General features: G+C 47.4%; 1 protein-coding gene and 23 non-coding genes across 28 annotated transcripts in view; 12 read left to right on the top strand and 12 right to left on the bottom strand.

The window, feature by feature from the left end:
• LOC147196625 (serine/threonine-protein kinase PAK 2-like) overlaps nt 1-20066 on the top strand; it is a 51293-nt gene that overhangs the window by 11416 nt on the left and 19811 nt on the right. The window lies entirely within an intron of this gene.
• Nucleotides 1020-1092, bottom strand: trnar-ucg (transfer RNA arginine (anticodon UCG)). The gene has a single exon. It is a non-coding gene; the product is annotated as a tRNA-Arg (tRNA).
• On the top strand, nt 1264-1336 carry trnam-cau (transfer RNA methionine (anticodon CAU)). The gene has a single exon. It is a non-coding gene; the product is annotated as a tRNA-Met (tRNA).
• trnar-ucg (transfer RNA arginine (anticodon UCG)) lies at nt 1560-1632 on the bottom strand. The gene has a single exon. It is a non-coding gene; the product is annotated as a tRNA-Arg (tRNA).
• On the top strand, nt 1804-1876 carry trnai-uau (transfer RNA isoleucine (anticodon UAU)). Its single transcript has one exon. It is a non-coding gene; the product is annotated as a tRNA-Ile (tRNA).
• Nucleotides 4293-4365, bottom strand: trnar-ucg (transfer RNA arginine (anticodon UCG)). Its single transcript has one exon. It is a non-coding gene; the product is annotated as a tRNA-Arg (tRNA).
• Nucleotides 4537-4609, top strand: trnam-cau (transfer RNA methionine (anticodon CAU)). Its single transcript has one exon. It is a non-coding gene; the product is annotated as a tRNA-Met (tRNA).
• Nucleotides 4833-4905, bottom strand: trnar-ucg (transfer RNA arginine (anticodon UCG)). Its single transcript has one exon. It is a non-coding gene; the product is annotated as a tRNA-Arg (tRNA).
• trnai-uau (transfer RNA isoleucine (anticodon UAU)) lies at nt 5077-5149 on the top strand. Its single transcript has one exon. It is a non-coding gene; the product is annotated as a tRNA-Ile (tRNA).
• trnar-ucg (transfer RNA arginine (anticodon UCG)) lies at nt 7566-7638 on the bottom strand. The gene has a single exon. It is a non-coding gene; the product is annotated as a tRNA-Arg (tRNA).
• On the top strand, nt 7810-7882 carry trnam-cau (transfer RNA methionine (anticodon CAU)). The gene has a single exon. It is a non-coding gene; the product is annotated as a tRNA-Met (tRNA).
• Nucleotides 8106-8178, bottom strand: trnar-ucg (transfer RNA arginine (anticodon UCG)). Its single transcript has one exon. It is a non-coding gene; the product is annotated as a tRNA-Arg (tRNA).
• trnai-uau (transfer RNA isoleucine (anticodon UAU)) lies at nt 8350-8422 on the top strand. Its single transcript has one exon. It is a non-coding gene; the product is annotated as a tRNA-Ile (tRNA).
• Nucleotides 10839-10911, bottom strand: trnar-ucg (transfer RNA arginine (anticodon UCG)). Its single transcript has one exon. It is a non-coding gene; the product is annotated as a tRNA-Arg (tRNA).
• On the top strand, nt 11083-11155 carry trnam-cau (transfer RNA methionine (anticodon CAU)). Its single transcript has one exon. It is a non-coding gene; the product is annotated as a tRNA-Met (tRNA).
• trnar-ucg (transfer RNA arginine (anticodon UCG)) lies at nt 11378-11450 on the bottom strand. The gene has a single exon. It is a non-coding gene; the product is annotated as a tRNA-Arg (tRNA).
• trnar-ucg (transfer RNA arginine (anticodon UCG)) lies at nt 11917-11989 on the bottom strand. The gene has a single exon. It is a non-coding gene; the product is annotated as a tRNA-Arg (tRNA).
• On the top strand, nt 12161-12233 carry trnai-uau (transfer RNA isoleucine (anticodon UAU)). Its single transcript has one exon. It is a non-coding gene; the product is annotated as a tRNA-Ile (tRNA).
• trnar-ucg (transfer RNA arginine (anticodon UCG)) lies at nt 14650-14722 on the bottom strand. The gene has a single exon. It is a non-coding gene; the product is annotated as a tRNA-Arg (tRNA).
• Nucleotides 14894-14966, top strand: trnam-cau (transfer RNA methionine (anticodon CAU)). The gene has a single exon. It is a non-coding gene; the product is annotated as a tRNA-Met (tRNA).
• On the bottom strand, nt 15189-15261 carry trnar-ucg (transfer RNA arginine (anticodon UCG)). The gene has a single exon. It is a non-coding gene; the product is annotated as a tRNA-Arg (tRNA).
• Nucleotides 15433-15505, top strand: trnam-cau (transfer RNA methionine (anticodon CAU)). Its single transcript has one exon. It is a non-coding gene; the product is annotated as a tRNA-Met (tRNA).
• Nucleotides 17922-17994, bottom strand: trnar-ucg (transfer RNA arginine (anticodon UCG)). The gene has a single exon. It is a non-coding gene; the product is annotated as a tRNA-Arg (tRNA).
• On the top strand, nt 18166-18238 carry trnam-cau (transfer RNA methionine (anticodon CAU)). The gene has a single exon. It is a non-coding gene; the product is annotated as a tRNA-Met (tRNA).

Genomic DNA, 20066 nt, shown 5'->3' with positions numbered 1-20066 from the left:
GGTAGGCAAACTGGAGAGGGTCCAGCAGGGGTCCGGTGACGTTCTTTAGGTGGTTCAGCACAAGGCGTTCAAAGGACTTCATGACCACAGACGTCAGGGCGACAGGCCTATAGTCGTTCAGTTCCAATGTTGCAGATTTCTTGGGAACTGGGATGATGGTAGACTGTTTGAAGCAGGATGGGACCTCACACAGCTCCAGAGATCTGTTGAAGATTTGTGTGAAGACCGTAGCCAGCTGGTCAGCGCAGACTTTCAGATAGGAGGGGGACACTTTGTCGGGCCCCGCAGCTTTCTTGATCTTCTGCTGCTTGAAGAGCCGTCTCACGTCCTGTTCGTGGATCTGTAGTGGAGAAAAAGAGGGTGGAGGGGTAGATAGAGTAGTTTCTGGTAGAGGTGTGTGTGTGGGGGAAATGGGGGTGTCCTTTTCAAATCGGCAGAAAAACATGTTTAGTTCATTAGCAAGACCCTTATTGTTCACTGTTTGGGGGTATGGCATTCTATAGTTAGTGATTGCTTTCAGGCCATTCCATACAGATGCAGAGTCGTTAGCAGAGAACTGTTTTTTCAGCCTCTCTGCATAGCTTCTCTTAGCGATGTTAATTTCCTTTGTCAATTGGTTTCGGGCGTGTTTGTACAGTGCCCGATCTCCACTTCTAAATGCGGCCTCTTTCTCTTTCCTGAGTTGCCTGAGTTTGGGAGTAAACCATGGCTTGTTATTGTTGAAGGAGCGGAAGGACTTCGTTGGTACACACATGTCCTCACAGAAACTGATGTATGATGTTACAGTGTCTGTGTATTCATCCAGTGTGCCCGTTGAAGTTTCAAAGACGCCCCAATCAGTGCAGTCTAAGCATTCTTGTAGAGCTAGCTTTGCTTCATCTGTCCATTTTTTCACAGTCTTAACAACCGGTTTAGCACATTTGAGTTTCTGTCTGTATGTAGGTATTAAGTGGATTAAATTGTGGTCAGAAAGACCCAATGCCCAATAAAAGAAAGAGTGATGGAGGGTAGACATCATCTGACCATGAAGGGACTCGAACCCTCAATCTTCTGATCCGAAGTCAGACGCCTTATCCATTAGGCCACATGGCCACACACCAGTGAACCTGCGTTTGAATTTGCCACAGTTTTCTAGAGCTGACTGCTCGTCATTTTGCAGCCCCAAAAAATCAATGATTTGTTGATGTGCGCTCATGCAACTGAATTTCCGAATCAAAAATTGTTCCTGCCTGTGATCCAATCATGACTTGTACCAGTCATGTAGCCTCGTTAGCGCAGTAGGTAGCGCGTCAGTCTCATAATCTGAAGGTCGTGAGTTCAATCCTCACACGGGGCAAGTGTGTTTCTTTTTAACATGTTTTTTTTGAGGGAAGTCCCATTTTGTCAACGATGACACCAGCAACGCAAAACTCGCACTTGGTCTCAATGTAACATAAGTCAACTCATTGCAGATTTTAAGACTTGTCGCCGAGGATGAGAAGTTTATCCCATCATCCAATCCAAGATAATTTGCAATCCGATCTAAATAAAAGAAAGAGTGATGGAGGGTAGACATCATCTGACCATGAAGGGACTCGAACCCTCAATCTTCTGATCCGAAGTCAGACGCCTTATCCATTAGGCCACATGGCCACACACCAGTAAACCTGCGTTTGAATTTGCCACAGTTTTCTAGAGCTGACTGCTCGTCATTTTGCAGCCCCAAAAAATCAATGATTTGTTGATGTGCGCTCATGCAACTGAATTTCCGAATCAAAAATTGTTACTGCCTGTGATCCAATCATGACTTGTACCAGTCATGTAGCCTCGTTAGCGCAGTAGGTAGAGCGTCAGTCTTATAATCTGAAGGTCGTGAGTTCAATCCTCACACGGGGCAAGTGTGTTTCTTTTTAACATGTTTTTTTTAGCGAAGTCCCATCTTGTTAACGATGACACCAGCAACGCAAAACTCGCACTTGGTCTCAATGTAACATAAGTCAACTCATTGCAGATTTTAAGACTTGTCGCCGAGGATGAGAAGTTTATCCCATCATCCAATCCAAGATAATTTGCAATCCGATCTAAATAAATCAGAATCGGAATCAGAATCATCTTTATTGGCCAAGTATGTAGAACACACAAGGAATTTGTCTCCGGTATAACACGCTGCATTAGTATCATCGTAAACAACAAATCATTGAACCATTTTAGAGTAACCAGTAGCAGTATTTGTAGTACAAGAAGAGTGACTACATCAGTGACTGTTTAAGGAGTTAATGGCTAGAGGGAAGAAGCTGTTTAAGTGTCTACTGGATTTGGTGCGCATGGATCTGTAGCGTCTGCCTGAGGGGAGTAGCTGGAAAAGGTGGTGGGCAGGGTGCGGGGGATCCAGGAGGATTTTCCGTGCCCTTGTCTTGATTCTTGCAGTGTGCAAGTCCTCAAAAGTGGGTAGGGCGGTGCCAACGATTTTTTCCGCCGTCCTAACTGTCCGTTGAAGTCGGTTTTTGTCCTTTTTTGTGGCGGCCCCAAACCAAACCGTGATGGAAGAACACAGGATTGATTCGATGACTGCCGTGTAGAACTGTCGTAGCACCTCCTGTGGCAGGCCATGCTTCCTCAGCAGCCTCAGGAGGTACATCCTCTGCCGGGCCCTTTTCAGGATGGAGATGGTGTTGACTTCCCACTCCATGTCCTGGGAGACTGTGATTCCCAGGAACTTGAAGGTCTCGACGGTTGACACAGGGCAGTTGGATAGTGTGAGGGGCAACTGTGGAGAAGAATGTTTCCTGAAGTCCACGATCATCTCTACAGTCTTGAGCGTGTTCAGCCCGAGGTTGTGTCGGCTGCACCAGAGCTCCAGCTGCTCCACTTGTTGGCGGTACGCAGACTCGTCGCCGTCTTTGATGAGACCGATGACCGTGGTGTCGTCTGCGAACTTTATGAGTTTGACAGCTGGATCTGTTGAGGTGCAATCGTTTGTGTAGAGAGAGAAGAGCAGTGGAGAGAGGACACATGCCTGTGGGGCTCCAGTGCTGGTGGTGCGTATTGATGATGTTGTTGCTCCCAGTCTCACCTGTTGTGTCCGTCCCGTCAGGAAGCTGAGGATCCACTGGCAGATCGTAGGGGACACACCGAGGTGGAGAAGTTTGGGGGTGAGGAGTTCCGGGATGATGGTGTTGAACGCAGAGCTGAAATCCACAAACAGAATCATTGCATAGGTCCCTGTGCTGTCGAGGTGCTCGAGGATGTAGTGCAGACCTATGTTGACTGCGTCTTCCACAGACCTGTTTGCCCGGTAGGCAAACTGGAGAGGGTCCAGCAGGGGTCCGGTGACGTTCTTTAGGTGGTTCAGCACAAGGCGTTCAAAGGACTTCATGACCACAGACGTCAGGGCGACAGGCCTATAGTCGTTCAGTTCCAATGTTGCAGATTTCTTGGGAACTGGGATGATGGTAGACTGTTTGAAGCAGGATGGGACCTCACACAGCTCCAGAGATCTGTTGAAGATTTGTGTGAAGACCGTAGCCAGCTGGTCAGCGCAGACTTTCAGATAGGAGGGGGACACTTTGTCGGGCCCCGCAGCTTTCTTGATCTTCTGCTGCTTGAAGAGCCGTCTCACGTCCTGTTCGTGGATCTGTAGTGGAGAAAAAGAGGGTGGAGGGGTAGATAGAGTAGTTTCTGGTAGAGGTGTGTGTGTGGGGGAAATGGGGGTGTCCTTTTCAAATCGGCAGAAAAACATGTTTAGTTCATTAGCAAGACCCTTATTGTTCACTGTTTGGGGGTATGGCATTCTATAGTTAGTGATTGCTTTCAGGCCATTCCATACAGATGCAGAGTCGTTAGCAGAGAACTGTTTTTTCAGCCTCTCTGCATAGCTTCTCTTAGCGATGTTAATTTCCTTTGTCAATTGGTTTCGGGCGTGTTTGTACAGTGCCCGATCTCCACTTCTAAATGCGGCCTCTTTCTCTTTCCTGAGTTGCCTGAGTTTGGGAGTAAACCATGGCTTGTTATTGTTGAAGGAGCGGAAGGACTTCGTTGGTACACACATGTCCTCACAGAAACTGATGTATGATGTTACAGTGTCTGTGTATTCATCCAGTGTGCCCGTTGAAGTTTCAAAGACGCCCCAATCAGTGCAGTCTAAGCATTCTTGTAGAGCTAGCTTTGCTTCATCTGTCCATTTTTTCACAGTCTTAACAACCGGTTTAGCACATTTGAGTTTCTGTCTGTATGTAGGTATTAAGTGGATTAAATTGTGGTCAGAAAGACCCAATGCCCAATAAAAGAAAGAGTGATGGAGGGTAGACATCATCTGACCATGAAGGGACTCGAACCCTCAATCTTCTGATCCGAAGTCAGACGCCTTATCCATTAGGCCACATGGCCACACACCAGTGAACCTGCGTTTGAATTTGCCACAGTTTTCTAGAGCTGACTGCTCGTCATTTTGCAGCCCCAAAAAATCAATGATTTGTTGATGTGCGCTCATGCAACTGAATTTCCGAATCAAAAATTGTTCCTGCCTGTGATCCAATCATGACTTGTACCAGTCATGTAGCCTCGTTAGCGCAGTAGGTAGCGCGTCAGTCTCATAATCTGAAGGTCGTGAGTTCAATCCTCACACGGGGCAAGTGTGTTTCTTTTAAACATGTTTTTTTTGAGGGAAGTCCCATTTTGTCAACGATGACACCAGCAACGCAAAACTCGCACTTGGTCTCAATGTAACATAAGTCAACTCATTGCAGATTTTAAGACTTGTCGCCGAGGATGAGAAGTTTATCCCATCATCCAATCCAAGATAATTTGCAATCCGATCTAAATAAAAGAAAGAGTGATGGAGGGTAGACATCATCTGACCATGAAGGGACTCGAACCCTCAATCTTCTGATCCGAAGTCAGACGCCTTATCCATTAGGCCACATCGCCACACACCAGTAAACCTGCGTTTGAATTTGCCACAGTTTTCTAGAGCTGACTGCTCGTCATTTTGCAGCCCCAAAAAATCAATGATTTGTTGATGTGCGCTCATGCAACTGAATTTCCGAATCAAAAATTGTTACTGCCTGTGATCCAATCATGACTTGTACCAGTCATGTAGCCTCGTTAGCGCAGTAGGTAGAGCGTCAGTCTTATAATCTGAAGGTCGTGAGTTCAATCCTCACACGGGGCAAGTGTGTTTCTTTTTAACATGTTTTTTTTAGCGAAGTCCCATCTTGTTAACGATGACACCAGCAACGCAAAACTCGCACTTGGTCTCAATGTAACATAAGTCAACTCATTGCAGATTTTAAGACTTGTCGCCGAGGATGAGAAGTTTATCCCATCATCCAATCCAAGATAATTTGCAATCCGATCTAAATAAATCAGAATCGGAATCAGAATCATCTTTATTGGCCAAGTATGTAGAACACACAAGGAATTTGTCTCCGGTATAACACGCTGCATTAGTATCATCGTAAACAACAAATCATTGAACCATTTTAGAGTAACCAGTAGCAGTATTTGTAGTACAAGAAGAGTGACTACATCAGTGACTGTTTAAGGAGTTAATGGCTAGAGGGAAGAAGCTGTTTAAGTGTCTACTGGATTTGGTGCGCATGGATCTGTAGCGTCTGCCTGAGGGGAGTAGCTGGAAAAGGTGGTGGGCAGGGTGCGGGGGATCCAGGAGGATTTTCCGTGCCCTTGTCTTGATTCTTGCAGTGTGCAAGTCCTCAAAAGTGGGTAGGGCGGTGCCAACGATTTTTTCCGCCGTCCTAACTGTCCGTTGAAGTCGGTTTTTGTCCTTTTTTGTGGCGGCCCCAAACCAAACCGTGATGGAAGAACACAGGATTGATTCGATGACTGCCGTGTAGAACTGTCGTAGCACCTCCTGTGGCAGGCCATGCTTCCTCAGCAGCCTCAGGAGGTACATCCTCTGCCGGGCCCTTTTCAGGATGGAGATGGTGTTGACTTCCCACTCCATGTCCTGGGAGACTGTGATTCCCAGGAACTTGAAGGTCTCGACGGTTGACACAGGGCAGTTGGATAGTGTGAGGGGCAACTGTGGAGAAGAATGTTTCCTGAAGTCCACGATCATCTCTACAGTCTTGAGCGTGTTCAGCCCGAGGTTGTGTCGGCTGCACCAGAGCTCCAGCTGCTCCACTTGTTGGCGGTACGCAGACTCGTCGCCGTCTTTGATGAGACCGATGACCGTGGTGTCGTCTGCGAACTTTATGAGTTTGACAGCTGGATCTGTTGAGGTGCAATCGTTTGTGTAGAGAGAGAAGAGCAGTGGAGAGAGGACACATGCCTGTGGGGCTCCAGTGCTGGTGGTGCGTATTGATGATGTTGTTGCTCCCAGTCTCACCTGTTGTGTCCGTCCCGTCAGGAAGCTGAGGATCCACTGGCAGATCGTAGGGGACACACCGAGGTGGAGAAGTTTGGGGGTGAGGAGTTCCGGGATGATGGTGTTGAACGCAGAGCTGAAATCCACAAACAGAATCATTGCATAGGTCCCTGTGCTGTCGAGGTGCTCGAGGATGTAGTGCAGACCTATGTTGACTGCGTCTTCCACAGACCTGTTTGCCCGGTAGGCAAACTGGAGAGGGTCCAGCAGGGGTCCGGTGACGTTCTTTAGGTGGTTCAGCACAAGGCGTTCAAAGGACTTCATGACCACAGACGTCAGGGCGACAGGCCTATAGTCGTTCAGTTCCAATGTTGCAGATTTCTTGGGAACTGGGATGATGGTAGACTGTTTGAAGCAGGATGGGACCTCACACAGCTCCAGAGATCTGTTGAAGATTTGTGTGAAGACCGTAGCCAGCTGGTCAGCGCAGACTTTCAGATAGGAGGGGGACACTTTGTCGGGCCCCGCAGCTTTCTTGATCTTCTGCTGCTTGAAGAGCCGTCTCACGTCCTGTTCGTGGATCTGTAGTGGAGAAAAAGAGGGTGGAGGGGTAGATAGAGTAGTTTCTGGTAGAGGTGTGTGTGTGGGGGAAATGGGGGTGTCCTTTTCAAATCGGCAGAAAAACATGTTTAGTTCATTAGCAAGACCCTTATTGTTCACTGTTTGGGGGTATGGCATTCTATAGTTAGTGATTGCTTTCAGGCCATTCCATACAGATGCAGAGTCGTTAGCAGAGAACTGTTTTTTCAGCCTCTCTGCATAGCTTCTCTTAGCGATGTTAATTTCCTTTGTCAATTGGTTTCGGGCGTGTTTGTACAGTGCCCGATCTCCACTTCTAAATGCGGCCTCTTTCTCTTTCCTGAGTTGCCTGAGTTTGGGAGTAAACCATGGCTTGTTATTGTTGAAGGAGCGGAAGGACTTCGTTGGTACACACATGTCCTCACAGAAACTGATGTATGATGTTACAGTGTCTGTGTATTCATCCAGTGTGCCCGTTGAAGTTTCAAAGACGCCCCAATCAGTGCAGTCTAAGCATTCTTGTAGAGCTAGCTTTGCTTCATCTGTCCATTTTTTCACAGTCTTAACAACCGGTTTAGCACATTTGAGTTTCTGTCTGTATGTAGGTATTAAGTGGATTAAATTGTGGTCAGAAAGACCCAATGCCCAATAAAAGAAAGAGTGATGGAGGGTAGACATCATCTGACCATGAAGGGACTCGAACCCTCAATCTTCTGATCCGAAGTCAGACGCCTTATCCATTAGGCCACATGGCCACACACCAGTGAACCTGCGTTTGAATTTGCCACAGTTTTCTAGAGCTGACTGCTCGTCATTTTGCAGCCCCAAAAAATCAATGATTTGTTGATGTGCGCTCATGCAACTGAATTTCCGAATCAAAAATTGTTCCTGCCTGTGATCCAATCATGACTTGTACCAGTCATGTAGCCTCGTTAGCGCAGTAGGTAGCGCGTCAGTCTCATAATCTGAAGGTCGTGAGTTCAATCCTCACACGGGGCAAGTGTGTTTCTTTTAAACATGTTTTTTTTGAGGGAAGTCCCATTTTGTCAACGATGACACCAGCAACGCAAAACTCGCACTTGGTCTCAATGTAACATAAGTCAACTCATTGCAGATTTTAAGACTTGTCGCCGAGGATGAGAAGTTTATCCCATCATCCAATCCAAGATAATTTGCAATCCGATCTAAATAAAAGAAAGAGTGATGGAGGGTAGACATCATCTGACCATGAAGGGACTCGAACCCTCAATCTTCTGATCCGAAGTCAGACGCCTTATCCATTAGGCCACATCGCCACACACCAGTAAACCTGCGTTTGAATTTGCCACAGTTTTCTAGAGCTGACTGCTCGTCATTTTGCAGCCCCAAAAAATCAATGATTTGTTGATGTGCGCTCATGCAACTGAATTTCCGAATCAAAAATTGTTACTGCCTGTGATCCAATCATGACTTGTACCAGTCATGTAGCCTCGTTAGCGCAGTAGGTAGAGCGTCAGTCTTATAATCTGAAGGTCGTGAGTTCAATCCTCACACGGGGCAAGTGTGTTTCTTTTTAACATGTTTTTTTTAGCGAAGTCCCATCTTGTTAACGATGACACCAGCAACGCAAAACTCGCACTTGGTCTCAATGTAACATAAGTCAACTCATTGCAGATTTTAAGACTTGTCGCCGAGGATGAGAAGTTTATCCCATCATCCAATCCAAGATAATTTGCAATCCGATCTAAATAAATCAGAATCGGAATCAGAATCATCTTTATTGGCCAAGTATGTAGAACACACAAGGAATTTGTCTCCGGTATAACACGCTGCATTAGTATCATCGTAAACAACAAATCATTGAACCATTTTAGAGTAACCAGTAGCAGTATTTGTAGTACAAGAAGAGTGACTACATCAGTGACTGTTTAAGGAGTTAATGGCTAGAGGGAAGAAGCTGTTTAAGTGTCTACTGGATTTGGTGCGCATGGATCTGTAGCGTCTGCCTGAGGGGAGTAGCTGGAAAAGGTGGTGGGCAGGGTGCGGGGGATCCAGGAGGATTTTCCGTGCCCTTGTCTTGATTCTTGCAGTGTGCAAGTCCTCAAAAGTGGGTAGGGCGGTGCCAACGATTTTTTCCGCCGTCCTAACTGTCCGTTGAAGTCGGTTTTTGTCCTTTTTTGTGGCGGCCCCAAACCAAACCGTGATGGAAGAACACAGGATTGATTCGATGACTGCCGTGTAGAACTGTCGTAGCACCTCCTGTGGCAGGCCATGCTTCCTCAGCAGCCTCAGGAGGTACATCCTCTGCCGGGCCCTTTTCAGGATGGAGATGGTGTTGACTTCCCACTCCATGTCCTGGGAGACTGTGATTCCCAGGAACTTGAAGGTCTCGACGGTTGACACAGGGCAGTTGGATAGTGTGAGGGGCAACTGTGGAGAAGAATGTTTCCTGAAGTCCACGATCATCTCTACAGTCTTGAGCGTGTTCAGCCCGAGGTTGTGTCGGCTGCACCAGAGCTCCAGCTGCTCCACTTGTTGGCGGTACGCAGACTCGTCGCCGTCTTTGATGAGACCGATGACCGTGGTGTCGTCTGCGAACTTTATGAGTTTGACAGCTGGATCTGTTGAGGTGCAATCGTTTGTGTAGAGAGAGAAGAGCAGTGGAGAGAGGACACATGCCTGTGGGGCTCCAGTGCTGGTGGTGCGTATTGATGATGTTGTTGCTCCCAGTCTCACCTGTTGTGTCCGTCCCGTCAGGAAGCTGAGGATCCACTGGCAGATCGTAGGGGACACACCGAGGTGGAGAAGTTTGGGGGTGAGGAGTTCCGGGATGATGGTGTTGAACGCAGAGCTGAAATCCACAAACAGAATCATTGCATAGGTCCCTGTGCTGTCGAGGTGCTCGAGGATGTAGTGCAGACCTATGTTGACTGCGTCTTCCACAGACCTGTTTGCCCGGTAGGCAAACTGGAGAGGGTCCAGCAGGGGTCCGGTGACGTTCTTTAGGTGGTTCAGCACAAGGCGTTCAAAGGACTTCATGACCACAGACGTCAGGGCGACAGGCCTATAGTCGTTCAGTTCCAATGTTGCAGATTTCTTGGGAACTGGGATGATGGTAGACTGTTTGAAGCAGGATGGGACCTCACACAGCTCCAGAGATCTGTTGAAGATTTGTGTGAAGACCGTAGCCAGCTGGTCAGCGCAGACTTTCAGATAGGAGGGGGACACTTTGTCGGGCCCCGCAGCTTTCTTGATCTTCTGCTGCTTGAAGAGCCGTCTCACGTCCTGTTCGTGGATCTGTAGTGGAGAAAAAGAGGGTGGAGGGGTAGATAGAGTAGTTTCTGGTAGAGGTGTGTGTGTGGGGGAAATGGGGGTGTCCTTTTCAAATCGGCAGAAAAACATGTTTAGTTCATTAGCAAGACCCTTATTGTTCACTGTTTGGGGGGATGGCATTCTATAGTTAGTGATTGCTTTCAGGCCATTCCATACAGATGCAGAGTCGTTAGCAGAGAACTGTTTTTTCAGCCTCTCTGCATAGCTTCTCTTAGCGATGTTAATTTCCTTTGTCAATTGGTTTCGGGCGTGTTTGTACAGTGCCCGATCTCCACTTCTAAATGCGGCCTCTTTCTCTTTCCTGAGTTGCCTGAGTTTGGGAGTAAACCATGGCTTGTTATTGTTGAAGGAGCGGAAGGACTTCGTTGGTACACACATGTCCTCACAGAAACTGATGTATGATGTTACAGTGTCTGTGTATTCATCCAGTGTGCCCGTTGAAGTTTCAAAGACGCCCCAATCAGTGCAGTCTAAGCATTCTTGTAGAGCTAGCTTTGCTTCATCTGTCCATTTTTTCACAGTCTTAACAACCGGTTTAGCACATTTGAGTTTCTGTCTGTATGTAGGTATTAAGTGGATTAAATTGTGGTCAGAAAGACCCAATGCCCAATAAAAGAAAGAGTGATGGAGGGTAGACATCATCTGACCATGAAGGGACTCGAACCCTCAATCTTCTGATCCGAAGTCAGACGCCTTATCCATTAGGCCACATGGCCACACACCAGTGAACCTGCGTTTGAATTTGCCACAGTTTTCTAGAGCTGACTGCTCGTCATTTTGCAGCCCCAAAAAATCAATGATTTGTTGATGTGCGCTCATGCAACTGAATTTCCGAATCAAAAATTGTTCCTGCCTGTGATCCAATCATGACTTGTACCAGTCATGTAGCCTCGTTAGCGCAGTAGGTAGCGCGTCAGTCTCATAATCTGAAGGTCGTGAGTTCAATCCTCACACGGGGCAAGTGTGTTTCTTTTTAACATGTTTTTTTTAGCGAAGTCCCATCTTGTCAACGATGACACCAGCAACGCAAAACTCGCACTTGGTCTCAATGTAACATAAGTCAACTCATTGCAGATTTTAAGACTTGTCGCCGAGGATGAGAAGTTTATCCCATCATCCAATCCAAGATAATTTGCAATCCGATCTAAATAAAAGAAAGAGTGATGGAGGGTAGACATCATCTGACCATGAAGGGACTCGAACCCTCAATCTTCTGATCCGAAGTCAGACGCCTTATCCATTAGGCCACATGGCCACACACCAGTAAACCTGCGTTTGAATTTGCCACAGTTTTCTAGAGCTGACTGCTCGTCATTTTGCAGCCCCAAAAAATCAATGATTTGTTGATGTGCGCTCATGCAACTGAATTTCCGAATCAAAAATTGTTACTGCCTGTGATCCAATCATGACTTGTACCAGTCATGTACCCTCGTTAGCGCAGTAGGTAGAGCGTCAGTCTCATAATCTGAAGGTCGTGAGTTCAATCCTCACACGGGGCAAGTGTGTTTCTTTTTAACATGTTTTTTTTAGCAAAGTCCCATTTTGTCAACGATGACACCAGCAACGCAAAACTCGCACTTGGTCTCAATGTAACATAAGTCAACTCATTGCAGATTTTAAGACTTGTCGCCGAGGATGAGAAGTTTATCCCATCATCCAATCCAAGATAATTTGCAATCCGATCTAAATAAAAGAAAGAGTGATGGAGGGTAGACATCATCTGACCATGAAGGGACTCGAACCCTCAATCTTCTGATCCGAAGTCAGACGCCTTATCCATTAGGCCACATCGCCACACACCAGTAAACCTGCGTTTGAATTTGCCACAGTTTTCTAGAGCTGACTGCTCGTCATTTTGCAGCCCCAAAAAATCAATGATTTGTTGATGTGCGCTCATGCAACTGAATTTCCGAATCAAAAATTGTTACTGCCTGTGATCCAATCATGACTTGTACCAGTCATGTAGCCTCGTTAGCGCAGTAGGTAGAGCGTCAGTCTTATAATCTGAAGGTCGTGAGTTCAATCCTCACACGGGGCAAGTGTGTTTCTTTTTAACATGTTTTTTTTAGCGAAGTCCCATCTTGTTAACGATGACACCAGCAACGCAAAACTCGCACTTGGTCTCAATGTAACATAAGTCAACTCATTGCAGATTTTAAGACTTGTCGCCGAGGATGAGAAGTTTATCCCATCATCCAATCCAAGATAATTTGCAATCCGATCTAAATAAATCAGAATCGGAATCAGAATCATCTTTATTGGCCAAGTATGTAGAACACACAAGGAATTTGTCTCCGGTATAACACGCTGCATTAGTATCATCGTAAACAACAAATCATTGAACCATTTTAGAGTAACCAGTAGCAGTATTTGTAGTACAAGAAGAGTGACTACATCAGTGACTGTTTAAGGAGTTAATGGCTAGAGGGAAGAAGCTGTTTAAGTGTCTACTGGATTTGGTGCGCATGGATCTGTAGCGTCTGCCTGAGGGGAGTAGCTGGAAAAGGTGGTGGGCAGGGTGCGGGGGATCCAGGAGGATTTTCCGTGCCCTTGTCTTGATTCTTGCAGTGTGCAAGTCCTCAAAAGTGGGTAGGGCGGTGCCAACGATTTTTTCCGCCGTCCTAACTGTCCGTTGAAGTCGGTTTTTGTCCTTTTTTGTGGCGGCCCCAAACCAAACCGTGATGGAAGAACACAGGATTGATTCGATGACTGCCGTGTAGAACTGTCGTAGCACCTCCTGTGGCAGGCCATGCTTCCTCAGCAGCCTCAGGAGGTACATCCTCTGCCGGGCCCTTTTCAGGATGGAGATGGTGTTGACTTCCCACTCCATGTCCTGGGAGACTGTGATTCCCAGGAACTTGAAGGTCTCGACGGTTGACACAGGGCAGTTGGATAGTGTGAGGGGCAACTGTGGAGAAGAATGTTTCCTGAAGTCCACGATCATCTCTACAGTCTTGAGCGTGTTCAGCCCGAGGTTGTGTCGGCTGCACCAGAGCTCCAGCTGCTCCACTTGTTGGCGGTACGCAGACTCGTCGCCGTCTTTGATGAGACCGATGACCGTGGTGTCGTCTGCGAACTTTATGAGTTTGACAGCTGGATCTGTTGAGGTGCAATCGTTTGTGTAGAGAGAGAAGAGCAGTGGAGAGAGGACACATGCCTGTGGGGCTCCAGTGCTGGTGGTGCGTATTGATGATGTTGTTGCTCCCAGTCTCACCTGTTGTGTCCGTCCCGTCAGGAAGCTGAGGATCCACTGGCAGATCGTAGGGGACACACCGAGGTGGAGAAGTTTGGGGGTGAGGAGTTCCGGGATGATGGTGTTGAACGCAGAGCTGAAATCCACAAACAGAATCATTGCATAGGTCCCTGTGCTGTCGAGGTGCTCGAGGATGTAGTGCAGACCTATGTTGACTGCGTCTTCCACAGACCTGTTTGCCCGGTAGGCAAACTGGAGAGGGTCCAGCAGGGGTCCGGTGACGTTCTTTAGGTGGTTCAGCACAAGGCGTTCAAAGGACTTCATGACCACAGACGTCAGGGCGACAGGCCTATAGTCGTTCAGTTCCAATGTTGCAGATTTCTTGGGAACTGGGATGATGGTAGACTGTTTGAAGCAGGATGGGACCTCACACAGCTCCAGAGATCTGTTGAAGATTTGTGTGAAGACCGTAGCCAGCTGGTCAGCGCAGACTTTCAGATAGGAGGGGGACACTTTGTCGGGCCCCGCAGCTTTCTTGATCTTCTGCTGCTTGAAGAGCCGTCTCACGTCCTGTTCGTGGATCTGTAGTGGAGAAAAAGAGGGTGGAGGGGTAGATAGAGTAGTTTCTGGTAGAGGTGTGTGTGTGGGGGAAATGGGGGTGTCCTTTTCAAATCGGCAGAAAAACATGTTTAGTTCATTAGCAAGACCCTTATTGTTCACTGTTTGGGGGGATGGCATTCTATAGTTAGTGATTGCTTTCAGGCCATTCCATACAGATGCAGAGTCGTTAGCAGAGAACTGTTTTTTCAGCCTCTCTGCATAGCTTCTCTTAGCGATGTTAATTTCCTTTGTCAATTGGTTTCGGGCGTGTTTGTACAGTGCCCGATCTCCACTTCTAAATGCGGCCTCTTTCTCTTTCCTGAGTTGCCTGAGTTTGGGAGTAAACCATGGCTTGTTATTGTTGAAGGAGCGGAAGGACTTCGTTGGTACACACATGTCCTCACAGAAACTGATGTATGATGTTACAGTGTCTGTGTATTCATCCAGTGTGCCCGTTGAAGTTTCAAAGACGCCCCAATCAGTGCAGTCTAAGCATTCTTGTAGAGCTAGCTTTGCTTCATCTGTCCATTTTTTCACAGTCTTAACAACCGGTTTAGCACATTTGAGTTTCTGTCTGTATGTAGGTATTAAGTGGATTAAATTGTGGTCAGAAAGACCCAATGCCCAATAAAAGAAAGAGTGATGGAGGGTAGACATCATCTGACCATGAAGGGACTCGAACCCTCAATCTTCTGATCCGAAGTCAGACGCCTTATCCATTAGGCCACATGGCCACACACCAGTGAACCTGCGTTTGAATTTGCCACAGTTTTCTAGAGCTGACTGCTCGTCATTTTGCAGCCCCAAAAAATCAATGATTTGTTGATGTGCGCTCATGCAACTGAATTTCCGAATCAAAAATTGTTCCTGCCTGTGATCCAATCATGACTTGTACCAGTCATGTAGCCTCGTTAGCGCAGTAGGTAGCGCGTCAGTCTCATAATCTGAAGGTCGTGAGTTCAATCCTCACACGGGGCAAGTGTGTTTCTTTTTAACATGTTTTTTTTAGCGAAGTCCCATCTTGTCAACGATGACACCAGCAACGCAAAACTCGCACTTGGTCTCAATGTAACATAAGTCAACTCATTGCAGATTTTAAGACTTGTCGCCGAGGATGAGAAGTTTATCCCATCATCCAATCCAAGATAATTTGCAATCCGATCTAAATAAAAGAAAGAGTGATGGAGGGTAGACATCATCTGACCATGAAGGGACTCGAACCCTCAATCTTCTGATCCGAAGTCAGACGCCTTATCCATTAGGCCACATGGCCACACACCAGCAAACCTGCGTTTGAATTTGCCACAGTTTTCTAGAGCTGACTGCTCGTCATTTTGCAGCCCCAAAAAATCAATGATTTGTTGATGTGCGCTCATGCAACTGAATTTCCGAATCAAAAATTGTTACTGCCTGTGATCCAATCATGACTTGTACCAGTCATGTAGCCTCGTTAGCGCAGTAGGTAGAGCGTCAGTCTCATAATCTGAAGGTCGTGAGTTCAATCCTCACACGGGGCAAGTGTGTTTCTTTTTAACATGTTTTTTTTAGCAAAGTCCCATTTTGTTAACGATGACACCAGCAACGCAAAACTCGCACTTGGTCTCAATGTAACATAAGTCAACTCATTGCAGATTTTAAGACTTGTCGCCGAGGATGAGAAGTTTATCCCATCATCCAATCCAAGATAATTTGCAATCCGATCTAAATAAATCAGAATCGGAATCAGAATCATCTTTATTGGCCAAGTATGTAGAACACACAAGGAATTTGTCTCCGGTATAACACGCTGCATTAGTATCATCGTAAACAACAAATCATTGAACCATTTTAGAGTAACCAGTAGCAGTATTTGTAGTACAAGAAGAGTGACTACATCAGTGACTGTTTAAGGAGTTAATGGCTAGAGGGAAGAAGCTGTTTAAGTGTCTACTGGATTTGGTGCGCATGGATCTGTAGCGTCTGCCTGAGGGGAGTAGCTGGAAAAGGTGGTGGGCAGGGTGCGGGGGATCCAGGAGGATTTTCCGTGCCCTTGTCTTGATTCTTGCAGTGTGCAAGTCCTCAAAAGTGGGTAGGGCGGTGCCAACGATTTTTTCCGCCGTCCTAACTGTCCGTTGAAGTCGGTTTTTGTCCTTTTTTGTGGCGGCCCCAAACCAAACCGTGATGGAAGAACACAGGATTGATTCGATGACTGCCGTGTAGAACTGTCGTAGCACCTCCTGTGGCAGGCCATGCTTCCTCAGCAGCCTCAGGAGGTACATCCTCTGCCGGGCCCTTTTCAGGATGGAGATGGTGTTGACTTCCCACTCCATGTCCTGGGAGACTGTGATTCCCAGGAACTTGAAGGTCTCGACGGTTGACACAGGGCAGTTGGATAGTGTGAGGGGCAACTGTGGAGAAGAATGTTTCCTGAAGTCCACGATCATCTCTACAGTCTTGAGCGTGTTCAGCCCGAGGTTGTGTCGGCTGCACCAGAGCTCCAGCTGCTCCACTTGTTGGCGGTACGCAGACTCGTCGCCGTCTTTGATGAGACCGATGACCGTGGTGTCGTCTGCGAACTTTATGAGTTTGACAGCTGGATCTGTTGAGGTGCAATCGTTTGTGTAGAGAGAGAAGAGCAGTGGAGAGAGGACACATGCCTGTGGGGCTCCAGTGCTGGTGGTGCGTATTGATGATGTTGTTGCTCCCAGTCTCACCTGTTGTGTCCGTCCCGTCAGGAAGCTGAGGATCCACTGGCAGATCGTAGGGGACACACCGAGGTGGAGAAGTTTGGGGGTGAGGAGTTCCGGGATGATGGTGTTGAACGCAGAGCTGAAATCCACAAACAGAATCATTGCATAGGTCCCTGTGCTGTCGAGGTGCTCGAGGATGTAGTGCAGACCTATGTTGACTGCGTCTTCCACAGACCTGTTTGCCCGGTAGGCAAACTGGAGAGGGTCCAGCAGGGGTCCGGTGACGTTCTTTAGGTGGTTCAGCACAAGGCGTTCAAAGGACTTCATGACCACAGACGTCAGGGCGACAGGCCTATAGTCGTTCAGTTCCAATGTTGCAGATTTCTTGGGAACTGGGATGATGGTAGACTGTTTGAAGCAGGATGGGACCTCACACAGCTCCAGAGATCTGTTGAAGATTTGTGTGAAGACCGTAGCCAGCTGGTCAGCGCAGACTTTCAGATAGGAGGGGGACACTTTGTCGGGCCCCGCAGCTTTCTTGATCTTCTGCTGCTTGAAGAGCCGTCTCACGTCCTGTTCGTGGATCTGTAGTGGAGAAAAAGAGGGTGGAGGGGTAGATAGAGTAGTTTCTGGTAGAGGTGTGTGTGTGGGGGAAATGGGGGTGTCCTTTTCAAATCGGCAGAAAAACATGTTTAGTTCATTAGCAAGACCCTTATTGTTCACTGTTTGGGGGGATGGCATTCTATAGTTAGTGATTGCTTTCAGGCCATTCCATACAGATGCAGAGTCGTTAGCAGAGAACTGTTTTTTCAGCCTCTCTGCATAGCTTCTCTTAGCGATGTTAATTTCCTTTGTCAATTGGTTTCGGGCGTGTTTGTACAGTGCCCGATCTCCACTTCTAAATGCGGCCTCTTTCTCTTTCCTGAGTTGCCTGAGTTTGGGAGTAAACCATGGCTTGTTATTGTTGAAGGAGCGGAAGGACTTCGTTGGTACACACATGTCCTCACAGAAACTGATGTATGATGTTACAGTGTCTGTGTATTCATCCAGTGTGCCCGTTGAAGTTTCAAAGACGCCCCAATCAGTGCAGTCTAAGCATTCTTGTAGAGCTAGCTTTGCTTCATCTGTCCATTTTTTCACAGTCTTAACAACCGGTTTAGCACATTTGAGTTTCTGTCTGTATGTAGGTATTAAGTGGATTAAATTGTGGTCAGAAAGACCCAATGCCCAATAAAAGAAAGAGTGATGGAGGGTAGACATCATCTGACCATGAAGGGACTCGAACCCTCAATCTTCTGATCCGAAGTCAGACGCCTTATCCATTAGGCCACATGGCCACACACCAGTGAACCTGCGTTTGAATTTGCCACAGTTTTCTAGAGCTGACTGCTCGTCATTTTGCAGCCCCAAAAAATCAATGATTTGTTGATGTGCGCTCATGCAACTGAATTTCCGAATCAAAAATTGTTCCTGCCTGTGATCCAATCATGACTTGTACCAGTCATGTAGCCTCGTTAGCGCAGTAGGTAGAGCGTCAGTCTCATAATCTGAAGGTCGTGAGTTCAATCCTCACACGGGGCAAGTGTGTTTCTTTTTAACATGTTTTTTTTAGCAAAGTCCCATTTTGTTAACGATGACACCAGCAACGCAAAACTCGCACTTGGTCTCAATGTAACATAAGTCAACTCATTGCAGATTTTAAGACTTGTCGCCGAGGATGAGAAGTTTATCCCATCATCCAATCCAAGATAATTTGCAATCCGATCTAAATAAATCAGAATCGGAATCAGAATCATCTTTATTGGCCAAGTATGTAGAACACACAAGGAATTTGTCTCCGGTATAACACGCTGCATTAGTATCATCGTAAACAACAAATCATTGAACCATTTTAGAGTAACCAGTAGCAGTATTTGTAGTACAAGAAGAGTGACTACATCAGTGACTGTTTAAGGAGTTAATGGCTAGAGGGAAGAAGCTGTTTAAGTGTCTACTGGATTTGGTGCGCATGGATCTGTAGCGTCTGCCTGAGGGGAGTAGCTGGAAAAGGTGGTGGGCAGGGTGCGGGGGATCCAGGAGGATTTTCCGTGCCCTTGTCTTGATTCTTGCAGTGTGCAAGTCCTCAAAAGTGGGTAGGGCGGTGCCAACGATTTTTTCCGCCGTCCTAACTGTCCGTTGAAGTCGGTTTTTGTCCTTTTTTGTGGCGGCCCCAAACCAAACCGTGATGGAAGAACACAGGATTGATTCGATGACTGCCGTGTAGAACTGTCGTAGCACCTCCTGTGGCAGGCCATGCTTCCTCAGCAGCCTCAGGAGGTACATCCTCTGCCGGGCCCTTTTCAGGATGGAGATGGTGTTGACTTCCCACTCCATGTCCTGGGAGACTGTGATTCCCAGGAACTTGAAGGTCTCGACGGTTGACACAGGGCAGTTGGATAGTGTGAGGGGCAACTGTGGAGAAGAATGTTTCCTGAAGTCCACGATCATCTCTACAGTCTTGAGCGTGTTCAGCCCGAGGTTGTGTCGGCTGCACCAGAGCTCCAGCTGCTCCACTTGTTGGCGGTACGCAGACTCGTCGCCGTCTTTGATGAGACCGATGACCGTGGTGTCGTCTGCGAACTTTATGAGTTTGACAGCTGGATCTGTTGAGGTGCAATCGTTTGTGTAGAGAGAGAAGAGCAGTGGAGAGAGGACACATGCCTGTGGGGCTCCAGTGCTGGTGGTGCGTATTGATGATGTTGTTGCTCCCAGTCTCACCTGTTGTGTCCGTCCCGTCAGGAAGCTGAGGATCCACTGGCAGATCGTAGGGGACACACCGAGGTGGAGAAGTTTGGGGGTGAGGAGTTCCGGGATGATGGTGTTGAACGCAGAGCTGAAATCCACAAACAGAATCATTGCATAGGTCCCTGTGCTGTCGAGGTGCTCGAGGATGTAGTGCAGACCTATGTTGACTGCGTCTTCCACAGACCTGTTTGCCCGGTAGGCAAACTGGAGAGGGTCCAGCAGGGGTCCGGTGACGTTCTTTAGGTGGTTCAGCACAAGGCGTTCAAAGGACTTCATGACCACAGACGTCAGGGCGACAGGCCTATAGTCGTTCAGTTCCAATGTTGCAGATTTCTTGGGAACTGGGATGATGGTAGACTGTTTGAAGCAGGATGGGACCTCACACAGCTCCAGAGATCTGTTGAAGATTTGTGTGAAGACCGTAGCCAGCTGGTCAGCGCAGACTTTCAGATAGGAGGGGGACACTTTGTCGGGCCCCGCAGCTTTCTTGATCTTCTGCTGCTTGAAGAGCCGTCTCACGTCCTGTTCGTGGATCTGTAGTGGAGAAAAAGAGGGTGGAGGGGTAGATAGAGTAGTTTCTGGTAGAGGTGTGTGTGTGGGGGAAATGGGGGTGTCCTTTTCAAAT

This window comes from Hippocampus guttulatus, chromosome 13 (assembly GCF_054856545.1).
Source record: "Hippocampus guttulatus isolate MCC_2025c chromosome 13, RoL_Hgut_1.0, whole genome shotgun sequence".
Lineage (NCBI taxonomy): Eukaryota > Metazoa > Chordata > Actinopteri > Syngnathiformes > Syngnathidae > Hippocampus > Hippocampus guttulatus.
The sequence above is the reverse complement of the archived record's forward strand: the minus strand, read 5'-3'. Positions and strand labels throughout refer to the sequence as shown.